At 37.9% G+C, this 12,510-nt stretch overlaps 1 long non-coding RNA gene across 1 annotated transcript in view; it reads left to right on the plus strand.

Moving 5' to 3' along the window:
* Positions 1-12,510, plus strand: part of LOC109388147 (uncharacterized) — a 228,472-nt gene that overhangs the window by 202,849 nt on the left and 13,113 nt on the right. The gene's annotated exons all lie outside the window — the stretch shown is intronic.

The raw sequence follows: 12,510 nt of genomic DNA on the forward strand, positions 1-12,510 counted from the left end.
CCACTCGGCCAGTCCCTGAAATCACTATTTTTACCAACTGTTAAGAACAAATTAATATCCTATGAAACAAGTAGATTTTTGTGAAACTGCTTCCTAGCTGTTGTTAAGTTTGTCTCTAAAGTGAACATCATGGATTGGTTCATCCTGCATCCATGTACTGAACATGACTGCATGTCAATGTCTGTGCAGCACGAGGGCTAGGGAGGCACAGAAGGCAACCCGCGGAAGGCTGCGGCCACTAGTAAAGAATCTTGGGTACCTGAAGTGTTTAAAGGAGAAAGTTGCCAGTCAGTGTGGTTCAGAGAAGGACCATCCTGGTGTCAGGGCTACTGGAAGAGGAAGAAACAGGTGGCAAGGGAGGCCAGCAAGAAGGCTGCTACAATAGTGTGAATGAAAGATAAGAAGATCTGTCTTCATCTGCTCTGCAACTCAGTGTTGTACCAAAGTGACACAAGAGTACCACAGCTCACAGGAGGAGTTTTTCCAGCCATGGGTCAGCACCAGAGCTAGTTCCTCTACTCAGCCATTCAGAGGCGCAGGCTCTGCCATCTTCCACTCCACAGGGCCTGGTGGTGGTCGGCAGCATTCAGCCAGCAGAAGATGAAAGGGCATGGAGGACCACGACTGGCAGTTTGTTCGTGACCAAGCCTGGCAGGGACATGTGCCATTTCTGCCCTTTTCCATTAGCGTGACCAGGCATGGATTCTGGGAGAACCGTAGACCCCTTGAAGTGCCTGAGAAGACAAAGAGAATGGACTTTGGAGAACTGTTGAAAGTTTCTTCTACAAGACATAAACTGAGAAAGCAGCAAAGAGGATATAGATGGGTGAATGGAAATAGGAGACATTTCTGAGGTATAATCACAGAATATGGAGACAATTTGAAAGAAGGCTAAGAAATGAAAAGGAGAAGTTTGGTGATAACCCTGAGGTTTCTAGCTCAGAAAACTGAAATTAAAAAATACAGCAAGTTCTCTAATAACATCATCTAGTTCAACCTCTTTTCATTATAACATTATGGGGTTCCAAAGGAATTTAATTCATGTTTATATCAACTAGCTTATGGTAAACTTAGTTTCATTATTCATTGTTTCACTTAAAGTTGCAGAACGTATCGAAGACATTAAGTGAGGACTTACTGTATTGGAAATAAGATATAATCTTTTAAGAGGTCAACTAGATATTATCCAACAAAATTTCAAGTGGAACTTACCTCTCACTCAAACATTTTACTCTAGAAATTTATCTATATTACGTATATATAAAGATATTAATTGCAGCATTCCTTGCATTTGTCAAAAAAAGAAAATCTACCCAAATATGCATCAAGAGAAAGTGCTGTGATAAATTATATCACCACATAAGTGACCATCATTAAAACTCGCAAAATTGATTTGTATGTATGGACTTGAAAAGATCTCTAAATTGTGCTTTCATACTCAAAAAGCAAGTTGAGGAATGATATATACAACTGTATTTTGAAATAAAATTAAATGTATTCGTGTTCTTTGAAGATAAACTCTGAAATAATAAACCAAAAACCATGAAGTGACTATTTTGAGAGTTATATATTACATAAATTTCTTTTGGCAGAGTGTCTATCTTCACGATCAGAAAAATATGAGATTTGGAGATTTGGGTTTGATTGATTGATTGATTGATCAATCGATTTACTTATCTATTTATTTTTTAGACTCTGTAAGGCCATCCCTGCTTAGGCTTGGGGGAAAGGGCAGGATCTATGCACGTACGCATGTGTGGATATGTGAATTATTTTTGTTGGTCCTCCAAAACACTTTGTAACATCAGCAAGTTTCCCATTTTAGCAAAGAGAAAACAGGCTCATGTGCTTCCCCAAGATCACAAGCATCTAAAAGACTTTTACCAGGCTTAATGGAAATATGGGGAGGCCCTTCTCTGCCACCCTTCTGCTCTGCACAAGCCCCCACAGGCAGATGGCGGTGGCACGGTGGGATGGGATGGTGGGCAGAGTGGGCAGGGAGAGAAAGGCAACGAGCAGATTGAAGAGGGCTGTGTCATTTTTCCAAAGTACATGTAGATGTCAGCTCAAACAACCCCTCAATTTTCACTTTGCCCAGTTCCTCTTATTTCTTTTCTTCTTCTTGTTTCTTCCCTCTCTTTTGATTCTCCCACTTCTTTTTTCTTCTTCTGCCTCCCAACAAAAGAAATGAGAAGATGACAAGGTAGGAGATGTAAAGATCAATAAACCTTCCTGTTGTTTTATATATTTCTTCAAATGTAGCCATAGGATTTTTTTATTTGCTTTTTAAAATTATTTTACTTTTGTTTCTAATAACAGGCTCTCAAAGGACTTGACTTGTCTCTCAAAGACATGGACATTACAATTTTGAGTATTTACTACTCTGCCTTCTATAGGGAGGGACACAGTCATGCCCACTAAACTCTATTACTAAGCTTGTGGCCACAGGTAATATTTGAGAAATAAATGGAAATTGTTGAGGTTTTTAAATTATTAATATATTGATGCTACCCATTAATTTGTTTTCTCTTCTTTCTTATCAATCCAGTCATCTCTCTCAAAAGTGTGGAGAGAAATAAATAACAAGGGTGTATGCTTTGTTTTAAATTTTTGCCTTGTTTTTGGTGAATCATAAAAGAATCTATGTTAAAGACTATAAAAGGTATTTTATATGTCAGACATTTAATAAAGAATGGCCCTAAAACATAGAATATCACATATATTTGTGTGAGCTCACAGAAGCCAGTTATTTCCATGTACTAAAACATTTATAAGCTACACGTGAAATCTGTTTCTTAGCTTTATAGTCACTACAGAGAAAAAGAGGGAGAGGGATATAATAGCCACTATTATAAAAACTTCATCTTTATTATTTTACTTATAAAAATAAATTTAAGTGTATATTTGTGTAAGAGGATGCTTTTGCAATTAATGTAAAAATGAGTTTGTTATAAAGATAATCATTAGAATACAGTTGTGACACTTCATTTATAAATAAAGTCAGCAATAATTACTGAAAATTATTTATTAGGTTCTTTTTAATAAATGAATGTAATAAGTCTCAATGTGTGTAAGGATGTGTCTGCATCATGTAGGTTTACTAGGAGCATAAGAATACAGGCAGCTTTAAAGTTATTGTAGTGTATTCAGATGAGAGAAAAAAATTCAGAAGAGGAGAAAGAAAGAATACAATATTTTAATTTGTAATAAAAATTCACGTAACATGTTTTAAAAAATATTATTGTGTGTGAGTATATTAAATGGCTATCATTTCTCTGAATCTTCTTCAGCTTTCTTTGCCCTCAAGAAAATCAAACAAATTAGACTAGATCAAGCATTAATTGGTTGCCAAGATTCCTTTTTAAAAAAATCATTTTGGAGTTGTAAACGTTCATAAAAAGACTAATTGCAAAGTGGTTTAAATTATAATTATTATGATTTAATTGTTCAAAACAATTTTCTCTTGGGAGCATTTTTCCAAGTCATTTATTTCACTTTACCAAATGACCTTTTAAGAAGTTCTATAATCAGCCTACTTTGTCAAGCCAAAATAGGATACATGCAGATATGTTTGAACTGTTAGCTCTCCTCCTCTCTCTCTCTCTCTCTCTCTCTCTCTCTCTCNCTCCAGGTTGAGCTGTTGTTCAGCATCTTAGCTGTAGAGGGCAGTGTCACTGGCCCTCACATGTGGGATCTGAACCAGGGCCCTCTGGCATCCCAAGCCAGCTCTTAACCAACGCACCACTCGGCCAGCCCCTTGGGGTAGTTTTTTTATACACCAAAATATAACCAGTAGAGCTCTGATGACATATAATTTTTCTACTTGTTACCTTCCAATTGGAGTGTACCCGAAGGGACTTGGTTTTTATCACTGCTGTAATCCAGCACTTAGAGCAATATGTTGAGTATATACTCAATGGTGTTGACTATATTCTTAATAAATATTTGTCAAATGAATGAATAAATAATATGAGTGAACAACTTCATGGTTCATAGATAAATATTCTGCTTAGTCCAAGCAAACTTTCTCAGGACCATTATGTATTTTTAAATACTCTGTCATAAAGAGAGGCATGAAGGTGGCATTTCAGTTTTTGGTGTTTTGTTCTTTTTTTCTCATAATTTCTCATGTTTGAAAATGGAATTTTTCTTCTTAGAATCATGTGGAACTATCCCAATTTCATTCCCAGCTTTTGCACTACACTCAGCTTCCCTTCAGTGCCTCCTTCAGTGGGTTTATAACTTCAAAGTGTATTTGGCTGCAAATATCAGGTTAACACACAACTACAATAAGCGCTTTGCCAGAAAGCCCTTCACATTCCCCCACAGTAAGCGACGGAGTAAGCTGTGATGGAGATATGCCAGTGAGGATACAGGTGAGCCAGCCACAGTGAGCGCAGGGCCATCAGAAAGCCTTACAACATTTCAGTTCATTCACGCAGTCCATGTCCGTGACCGAAACCACCACTGTGTCCACACGGTCTTCCTGCTAAATCGGAATTCATTCAATCTTGTGACGTGTAACTGAAACCTTGACTCACTGAATTATGAATTTCTAAACATACCCCTTGCTGAGCTTCTAGACCCACATACAAAGAACAATCACCTTATAAGTGCCAGTTATTTTCTATAGAGCATAACAGCAGTTATAAGCCCACCATTTTTTCTGTCACACTGGCAGCCACACCCCCACAAGTGAAGAAGGCTGTGTACCTGTGAAAGCTCAGTCAGTTGTAGTGATGAGGGAGGGATGCAGACTGAGAGGCCATACCTACCAAGCTGCCCCCCCTGCCCTGTGGGCTGGGAGACCAAGCCTGGGGTGAGCAACCAGAGAAACAGTCACCGAAGCTTTAAATAGAGACATCAGTTGAACCTGGGAGTGAGTTGAATCTGAGTGGACAGTAGACAGCAGATATCACTTGATTTCTGTGGTCACTAGGGACAGCTTGGTGTCATGAAAGGCAAGTCTATTACCTGGTGGCTGGCCTGCTTGGGAGCTGCTGTTGAGCCTATCCTACTGGTCGCACAGGCTGGAGCAAGGTCATTCCGCTGTCTGGGTTGCAGAGCTTTCTTTTTCTGCACGGTGAGGAAGTAGTGCTAGATGAGCTCCAAAACCCTTTCAAACTTACAATGTTATGGACCTAAATCAGTAATCCCAGAATCATACCATTTTACCCCACCTCAAGAGGTGAATGCTGAAATCACTATTTTTTTTTTTAATTGGGGAATTGGGGGAAGGGGAACAGACAAGTTGCTGTCCTTTTGTTCTTCAGTCTAGTTGTGGAGGACGTTGCTTCACTGGCCCAAATTGGCACCATNTTAGATGTGAATATGATAAGATTGCATTGGCAGTTAAAAGAATGATGGAACTAGATTTTGGCTTGAACAACTGATGAATGGTGATGTTTGCTATTTACTAATGGGTGGGTGCTGAGGAAGAACAGCTCAGGTCGGGAAATATCAAGAATTCTGTTTGAGTGTTGTTTAAGATGTCCACTAGACTTTCCAGTGGAGAGTTACACTGACAATTAGATATGTAGATCCAGGGCTCAAGACCAAGGCTACTGGGGGTGTCAAGTTGGGAGTCTTATTTAAAGCCATGGGATTGGATAAGACCATTGAGTGAAACAGGGAAGAAAAAGGGGCACAATACTGAGCTCTGGGAAACACCAACTTGTAGGTGTTGGACAGGCAGCAAAAGATATGAGAGAAATAACCAAAAAAGTCGGAAAAAAATCATGAGATTGTGTCATCAATAGAAACTGAGAGAAGACAAGTGGTTCCATAGAGAAAGGTCAAATGTGGGGCAACTAAAGATTATGATGAGACTAGAGAAGTAACTACTGCATATGGCCACCTGAAGGTCATTGAGACTTTCCACAAGAGCAGTGTCAGGTGGCAGCGATGCAAAATTGCGGGGAGGAGAAAAAACAGAATGAAAGATACTGATGACTACTGTCTTAAATTGTACTATGATGAAAACCAGAGAAACAGCATGAAAGCTGGAGAGGCTGTGGGAAATACTATGGCATATTTGGGTGCACGTGAGAAAGAGCCAGTGAATAAACTGATGATGCAGGAAGGAGAGAGAGAGAGGAGAGAGACTGCAGGACCACAATCCTTGAAGAGGTCAGAGGAGGTGACAGAGGAGATGGCTTTAGATAGAAACAGGGATACTTCTTCTATCAAAATAGGTGAGAAGGAATAATATATGGGCATGAGTAGTTAGGTTGGTTAGGTTAGATAGCAGTTCAGTTGGTAGATTTGGTGGAGGGAAGATAAATTAATTCTTTTTGTTTTCTGCATATATTTTTTCAGCGATGTTTTTACAACGATGCATGCATTGAGGTCATCAGCTGAGCAGGCTGGGTAACTGAATATAGACAATTTACAAGGAGATAAGAAGGGGTGACAGCCATATAAATGAGTAGAGAAGACAAACTACCAAGGAAATAAAGTAGGGCTGCCCAACAGTCTCCAGTAGAGATGGTGGTTATGAATGTGAGACCAGCAGCACAATTATACGATTTTTTTTCAATAATGTTCAGCTCCTTTGGTGAAGGCATGAAGCACATGGACAATTGTTTGAAACAAGGATGGAGAAATGCCAAGCATGTTCAGCAAAGGGAGAAGGGGGCGGAAAGAATAAAGTAATTGTAATGATGGGCTGTTGAAATTCGGGTGGGTGATATGGGAAGGAAGGGAGATGAGGAGGTTTGAGATCTTGATAACATTTGAGAGACATTAGTGTGAGACACTAGAGCATGTGAGTTAGAGGCACAGGTTGTACTGTCTCAAGAGAGGAATGTGTAAAATCAAGATAGTTTCTCTTGCATTATAGATTATTTTCCTTTATTCAAAGCCCCTTTGGCCAGATGAACTCACTACTCAGAATTTCTCAAATTTCACAAAACAAATATGGTGTACATGTTGTGTATCCCAATGGGATACAGATGGCACTCTCTAACCAAACACATTAATATTTCTGTAGCAAAACTATGAATCTTCACAATGGAATTGTAATAGATAAGCATGATATCGGGAGTGGGAGGGTAGTGGATGGGGGGAGGGGGATTGTTACTTTGTGAGGGTGAAAAGTGTAACTATTGCATTGTTCTGTACACCTGAAACTAACAATTAAAAAAAAAGAAAAAAAAAGATCTCTTAAAAAACAAAAAACAAACAAACAANAAAAAATTTCTACCTTAATTTCATCAAGCTAGTTTAGCTTTATATGAAAATGAAAAAACTATTTTAAAATAGTATACTGAGTATTTAATATGAAAAAGAGTAGTATTCCATTGTGTATATATACCACATCTTTATCCAATCATCTATCGAAGGACACTTTGGTTGTTTCCATGTCTTGGCCACTGTAAATAAAGCTGCAAAGAACATCGGAGCACATATATCTTTCCGGATAAATGTTTTCAGATTTTTTTGGTAGATACCCAGGAGAGGAATTGCTGGGACATATGGTAATTCTATTCTTTATTTTTTGAGGAACCTCCATACTGCCTTCCATAGCAGCTGCACCAAACTAAAAGCAACTAAGGAACAAGACAAATAGAGAAACAAAAATTCATAGACACAGACAATAGTATAGTGGTTACCAGATGGGAAGGGGGAAGGAGATGGTAGATGAGGATAAATGGGGTCAAATATATGGTGATGGAAGACGAACTGACTCTAGATGGTGAAAACACAATGTGATATACAGATGATGTATTACAGAATTGTACACCTGAAACCTATGTAATTTTACTAACCATTGTCACCCCAATAAATTTTAATAAAAATAATAATAACAATAATATATGAAAACTAATATGAAAAGATTTAAATACAGTAAAATCTTGGATTGTGAGTGACTTGTTTTACAAGTGTTCCGCAAGGCGAGCAAACATTTCTATTAGTGCGCTTACTTTTGCACCAAACTAATAATATATTTTAACTTGGTAAATGAGCAATGTCTTGCAATACGAGTAGTTTGTTTCAGGAACGAATTATGCTTGCAAAACAAGGTATTACTGTGTATTATATGTTAATATATAATCTAAAATATAATATGTAATATATAAATACATATATAAATGTTTCTTTTGCAAAAATCTTAATTTTCTTCTTTTTTCAATTCAAGCTTATTGGGATGACAATGGTTCATAAAGTTACATAGGTTTCAGGTGTACCTTTCTATAATACATCATCTATGTATCACATTGTGTGCTCACCACCTAGTCAGTTCTTCTTTCATCACCATATATTTTATCGAATTTACCATCATCTACCACTCCCCACCCATCTTATCCTCTGGTTACCATTGAACTATTGTCTGTATCAGTGAGATATAAAATTGAAAACAAGAAAGGAACAAGACAAACAAATAAAGAAACAAGATAAACAAATAAATCTTAATTTTCAATAAAGTATAGCATTTTGTATTTAAAGTCTCCCTTATCTGGAATCTTTGAAAGCCCTGAAAATTGTTCTTTTCCATGGAGTACAATTGAGTATTAGATCCTTTCTGTGTACTGACTGCTACCAGGTGTTTCAATCATCAATATGTATACAGAAAAAGGAATCAAATCCGGTATATATGCGTTTGCCTAATGTGAAAAGCTATATTATTTGCTGTCTGAGTCCCCAACACAAAGATGAGGATTGAAGACTGACAGTCTAGCGTGCAATCCCCCACTTTCTTTCCACATATTGAGCAAAGGTTCCACCTTCATATGAATATGAAGATGTGGACCATCTGACCTTCCAATTCTATAAATAACCTGAGGAAAGCAATGAACGTTGCAAACAGGATGGGATTCATCTACAAATGATCAAATTCAACATTCTTGTGGCTAAAACTTGGGTGTATTTATAATATGATTTACTCTCAATAATAATGTGGGATATATAATGTAAAACATGTAAAACACAGATTCATCAGGATCCTCTTTTAAATCAAATCTTATCTTGATCTCTGGCCTTTGCATAGTGGTTACAAGTTTCACTTGTGTACCAAAGGAGTCTTCTAACAAACAAATGGAAATAAAAGCAACAGTAGGTATAGTAGGCTTTAAATACTCCTTAAAAATATGTGGCCATGTCAGGAATACGAAAGAAAAACAGAAAGTGAAAACATATGTAGATAAAAGGATTTAGTTGTGAATTTCAAAGTTGTGTACTTTCTCCTTTGTCTCAGAAGACAAAATGGCCCCTGTTCCAAAACTAAGCCTTCTACTTGTGCTTGGGGTTTGAAAACTTCCCACAACCTGAAGACCTTCCAGGCTTGTTCAGTTCATTACATTCCTGGCCGTGCCTCTCCCTGCTCTCTCAATCAGCACCCAGACCCTGTGCCCTAGGCCCGCATCTTCCAGCCTCTTGTGACTCATCAACACTTTTCATAATAATCTTGCAAATCATCCTCCTTAAATTTTTTTCATGGTATAAAATGAAATAATTTTAAGTCAAAAAGTTTTTTCAAATTTCACCTCAGTGTTTTATTAAAAATCATGCTAAAAATTCATTTAATCTAATTTTCTATAATATTAATGCTATGTATAAACACTTTTAGCTTTTTCCTATTTATTATGTGACACATACTGTTTGATTTACTTTAATTATGTAAGAAAAAGGGATGGTTTAGTAACAAATTTCAAAATGATACTGTATGTGATTTGGGGACTGATTTAAATTAAAATGTAAATTAAAATTTAATTATGTGCTACATTATCAGGATCTGACTACTTTAGTAGCTATTTAGAATTCCTGCATTTCGCAGTTTAAAAATCAACTGCTTCATTTTTATAATTGTTAAGTTCTAATGATGATTTGAAAGGAGTTTTTAGGCTGTGATTTGCAAGCACTTTCCAAATAACACATTTTTATTAGATGAAAAGCCAAACTAGATATAATAGCTACTATACACTTTTCTTGTTCTATTTGTTCTTTAAGCATTTGAGACATTTTGATGAGTTTTATAAGAATTTTGATATGTGACTTGTGAATCTGATCTGCTGGAGATCATCTTGAGGCAAATTTGCAGAAATATTATCATGTGTTTCTTAATAACTTATACTCTAACATCAACATTTTTTACTTCATGACTTAAACTAAAGTCTCCCTTTGCAGTCCCAAAATATGGCTGGAAAAAAATCTACTAAAATCTATATGATGGTTGAAACCAGTGGTGTTCAGCCAAGTCACAACTATGCACTAACTGCCACGCTTGCCTGTCAGGTATGTATGGGGGCTTTGAGTTGTGCTGTTATTGCTACTACATGAATCACTTGGTACACGTTCACAGAACACCTGGTTAGAACACCTTGCTCTAGAACCATTCATTGGTCTCAAACTTTGAAGTTCTCAAACTTTAATGAGTATCAGAATCAAATGGAAGAACTGTGGAAATGCAGATTGTTGGGCCCCTCCCCCAGAATTGTCTGATTCAGTAAATCTGGAGAAGCCCAACAATTTGCATCTCTAACAAGTTCTCAGATGATGCTGATGCTGCTGTTCCAGGACCACTGGGAGAACCACTGCTCCACATTCCAGGCTATTTGTATTCTTCATTTGCCTTCTCAGCTTAATGCCTTTGTTTTCCTCCTTCCTCACCTCCTATCACTCCCCATCCCATTCTCTGAGCTCTACCCATGGAAACCCTACCTGTCCTTCAAGGCAAAATTCCTGCCACTTCCACAGACCAGCCTTCTCCGGTTCTCCCCACAGCTCCCCATGTTCTCCTCTGTGGGACAGCCAGGTGGGCGCTTGCTCAGCATGCACATACTGAGCCCAATCTTTAAACTAGGCTCCAGGAAAAATGCCCCAGGACACACAGATATGTCAACTGCAGCTCTTTCCTTTAAGGACACCCCATTTCTGTGTCTCACTCTCACTCTTGAATGAGTTGAAAACTCCTTGATTGTGAAAACTATGTCTTGTTAATCTCTCTATTCCCTGGGGAGCCTAGGGCACATTCAGTCATTTCATAAGATTATTTCTGATTTTAATTGAGTCATGAAAAATATTATTTACTTATTCAACACATACTTTTTGGATGTGCCATGATGAATGAGGCAGACCTAATCCCAGCCTTCATAATAATAATAATAATCATGATGATTTATTAAATATTTATTATCTGCCAGACACCATACTAAGTGCTTTATATTTATTAACTCATTTAAACCTCAAAATAAGTCTATGTGGTAGATACTGTAATTACCTTAATTTTACACTGAGAAAGTCTAAGTAATCGCCTGAAGGTCACATAGCTAGGGAAAAAAAGCACTAGGATTTACAGCCCAGGCAAGCTGGCCCCAGAGCTCATGCCATTTACCACGGTACTATAGCTCATGAAACATATTCTAGCAAGGGAGGTGGGCTGTAAAGATGAATGAATTGAATACAATCCTAATATGTACTACGAGTGAAAAGTATATGATGCTATGATACTATATGACAGAAAGAACAAATCCAGTTTTGTTCTTTGAAAGGTTTCCTTGTAAAAATGGTTTCCAAGCTAAGACTTGAAGGATAAGCAGGAATTCAGAAGGCAAAAGGGAGAAGGCAAAGTGGTGTTACAAGTCAAGGAAAAGACATGTGCTTAGTTAGAAAGGGGTGGGCAATGTTTAAGGAACTGAAAGAATGCTTATGTATGAAAGGTGCAGCTGAAGAGAAATGCTAGAGCAAGATCAGAGACTTAGAGATCCTGTTAAGGATTCCGAAATCCACCCTAAGAGCAATGGAAAGCCACTAAAGTTGTTTACATAAGGCAATTATGTGATGGATGTACACAGATTATGAAGAAACGAGTACAAATGTAGGCGGTGGCTGGTAGGCTACTGCCATAGTCCAAGCAAGAGAGGATGGTTGCTTATATTAGAGTTTTGGCAGCAGAGAAAGAACAAAATGAACTGACTTTAGCAAGACTGAAGAAAGAAAATAAAACTTGTTGATTAGCTGAATGTGAGGGCTAAGGCAGGAGTGCCAACAAAGACTCTGATTTCTGTCATGCAGAGGGATGTGACAGAGAGTGACTAGAGGATGACTTTTAAATTGAAATCTGAGTGATATAAAGGAACCAGAAATCTAGAGATCACGAAGGGGAAATTGCAGGCAGAGGTAAGAGAAAGTGACGTGAGAAAGAGCTTGGTGTGATGTGTATAGAGAAGAGGGAGAAAGCAGTGTGGCTGTGGGGCAGTGGGAGAGGGGATGTGAAAGAGAGCAGGCGAGGAGGCTGGGAACAGAGCCTGCCCAGACCACCACAGCTTTGTGGGCCGAGGCAAAGGGTTCAGAATTATTCTGAGCGAAATGTGAGCCACAGGGGAGTTTGGGACAGGACAGAGCACACATGTACATGTTTGAAAATTGGTTTTGCTGCTATGTAGAGAACTGACTATAGAGAAATGGGAGTATACATAGGGAGACATACAAAATATACTATAAAAATTCAGGTGAGAGATATTGGTAGCTTAAACTAGGTCAGTGGAGAGAAGAGAATTAAATCAGAACATA

This window comes from Hipposideros armiger, unplaced genomic scaffold, assembly GCF_001890085.2.
Source record: "Hipposideros armiger isolate ML-2016 unplaced genomic scaffold, ASM189008v1 scaffold_183, whole genome shotgun sequence".
Taxonomy (NCBI): domain Eukaryota; kingdom Metazoa; phylum Chordata; class Mammalia; order Chiroptera; family Hipposideridae; genus Hipposideros; species Hipposideros armiger.